Source organism: Palaemon carinicauda, chromosome 26, assembly GCF_036898095.1.
Source record: "Palaemon carinicauda isolate YSFRI2023 chromosome 26, ASM3689809v2, whole genome shotgun sequence".
NCBI lineage: Eukaryota > Metazoa > Arthropoda > Malacostraca > Decapoda > Palaemonidae > Palaemon > Palaemon carinicauda.
Window position 1 is genome coordinate 13,192,016 of NC_090750.1, and position 2,956 is coordinate 13,194,971.

The 2,956-nt window shown below is 43.8% G+C and overlaps 1 pseudogene; it reads right to left on the reverse strand.

Annotated features, from left to right (window-relative positions):
- Positions 1-1,256: 1,256 nt before the first annotated feature.
- LOC137619792 (uncharacterized) overlaps positions 1,257-2,956 on the reverse strand; it is a 2,740-nt pseudogene continuing 1,040 nt past the window's right edge.

Here is a 2,956-nt window from a genome sequence, read left to right on the forward strand (position 1 = left end):
AGTCCTGCATAATTATGGAATTAGTCTTGAATATTTGACATTTTATTTTGTCGGTTAATGAGAATAGTAATTGTAAAGTTAAGGTTAATGGAATATTATTAGAGTATGCTGATGATGCTGTCCTTGTTAGCAGAACACCACAGAATTTGTTATGCTTGCTTACCAGAATGTATGAATAATCACAGGAGGTTTTTTTTCAAGATAAATAGAAGAAATGAGAGAGATGAAGAGAACGGAGCATGAAATGGAAGATGAAATATCAATGGAAAGAGAAAGGATTAAAGAGGTAGAATTATTTAAGTATTTAGGAACTATGATCTCAAATACAGGGTCTTTAGAGTTGGAGTTGAGTTAAAGATGGAATAAAAGCAAATCCGACAACGGCTAGGTTAAGTAAAATTTGGAAATCAAATTGCCTGACATTATATATGAAAATCAGACTATAAATCAGTTTAGTGAGATCGGTGTCACTATGTGGATATGAGTCATGGTATGACAATGAAACAATTCCAAATATAATTAGTAGATTTGAGAACAAAGCTCTCAGAATGATATTGGGAGTTCAATGACAGGAAAGGATTAGAAATGGAACTGAAATAGAGATTACTCGAGTAGCATATGTGGATGATATCATGATGAGGGGTAGATGGAGATAGTTTGGGTATGCCCTTCTGTGGTAAAAGTGAGACAAAATGTTAAGTTTTTTCTCTAATATATTAGTTGATATGGTTACAAGAGCACAGCAACGGTGGTGACTGGTATGAACTCTCCAGGACTACTGGCCCCTTCTGCCTTCTCCAGGAACACACCTAACCTACGCTATGTTATCCTTGCGCTTTTATTTTTTTTTTTCATAAACGAAACGCTACTCACGCATAACAATCCCAATACAACAGTGCACCCAAACAACCACACACCAAAACCACTCACAGACACAATAATAATAATAATAATAATAATAATAATAATAATAATAATAATAATAATAATATGTATGGTGAAAAATGGGTAGTTTTGTGTCGTGTCAGTAATTCTGAGCTTATAAAAAAAAATGCAATACAACACTCCCCCCTGAATCATATTCACTCTTAGAAAATACATCCCTTGCCCCCAACTCTCATTCACATACAGTACATGCACAAGCTTTTCTGATCCTTGGTGACCGGCGGCGGCAGCGTCCGTTCTGGTTCATCATGGTCCGACTCGTCACTTGCGCCAGATGACCCTTCTTTCCCGTCAGCATATCGGGTTTTTACTCAAATGTAAAAGCTCCTCGTCCGTTTTGTCGGCCGGTCCTTCACATGGCGGGGAACTATGTCGACTTCTACAGCCTGGTTAGATATTACATTTGTTACCGTGCCTCTTCTGTGTCGCTCGTGGCAACGTGCATTGTGTGTCTTTACCCACACTTCGTCTCCGACTTGGTAAGGGCCATCAATCTCTGGTTCGCTCTCTTCATGGGAATCCTGATCCACTCCGCGGACCCTTACTGTATATTGGGATAATAAACTCACTAGCGTTGTTGATGGTGTGCGATCAACCTAAGACTTCAAGTTGTACAGGTAAACTACCTCTTCCACAAAACAGCCTTTTCTTGCGGCAGTGACCTTTACTGTGCGATGGTATCTCTCAACCACGCCGTTGCCACACGGAACATGAGCACATTGGAAATGAAGCTGGACGGACCACTTCTTTGCAAAATCCGCAAACAGTCTACTGCAGAAGGCAGTGTCGTTATCAGTCAGTAATTCTTCAGATCCCCCACGTTCACAGAACACTGCCTCCAGCTGTTTGATGACGCTCACGCTGGTGTGGAGCCTCAGCTGGTGCCAGACGGCAAAACGTGACGGCCCGCAGTCTATGAGTGTCTGGTAGTGCTGGCCCACATAAAGAGTAATGTCCATCCCTGGTCTTTGCCCCACTTTCTCAATGCTCAGGCCTCCTTTTCGCCACTTTATCGGTGCAGGGTCAATGGACTGACATATATCTCAATTGGCGACGACTGCCTGAACCTGCTGCCTGGTAACTGTAGAATTTAGTCTATTCATAAAATACAGTGTACGCTTGACGCCTGGATAACCCGTTGCATGGTTGATCTCTGTGATCTTGTCAATGTTGGTTGCACTGGTGCTGGTGGCACAAACAGGTTCATCATGGCAGTGGGTGGCGGGAGGTCTCAACCAGCGCTGAGGCACGCGTGTCAAGCTGTCTGCCTTATTGCTGATAGACGGTACGAGAGATACGAACAGCCGAAGGCCGCATTCCTCTATCAAGGAGAGAACTATCCCAATTTGTCTTCGAATTAGCATCTCGCTTGCCGCCTTTGTCTTAAGTGTACCTTTCCCCTAGATGGCATCTGAGATCCAAAAATGTATTGTTAACGAGTCCGTGATCACTTCCACTTACTTGACGCCCCAGGCCAGCGAGAAGTTCAGTCCTTTTATAACAGCGTCTACCTCCGCCATGTTTATGTAGCACGAATCCTCCTTTCGTAGCCAACTAGCTTCTTCAACAATGCTCCCACTGAATTCCTCCGCGACACAGAGTGCTATGGAGCTGGCGTCCACCAAAACCTTCGCCTTGCTGACTTTTTCAACAACTTCCTCCAGAAGTGCTCTTATTTCTCCACCTTTGATTACATCATCCTATCCCCGTGTTATTTCATTGGCTCTCCTCTTGACAAATGCCGTTGCCACCCGCCGCCAACCACACACAGGGTAGTGACCCACCACCTGGCCACAGTAGGATAAAATAGACCTTCGCATAAGCTCCTTAGGTACTGCCATCACCTCGTTATGTCTTCTCCAGAACAGTCCTCCATGCTCCCCCCAGACCCTTAGGCCTAGCAATCTTGCCCCATCAACAAGACGTTCGGGCGGTTCACTTGTTAGCCCGAAGCTCTGCAGATATGCTTTCATGTGGTTAACAAGATCTTCATTGAAAAAAATGTCATCAA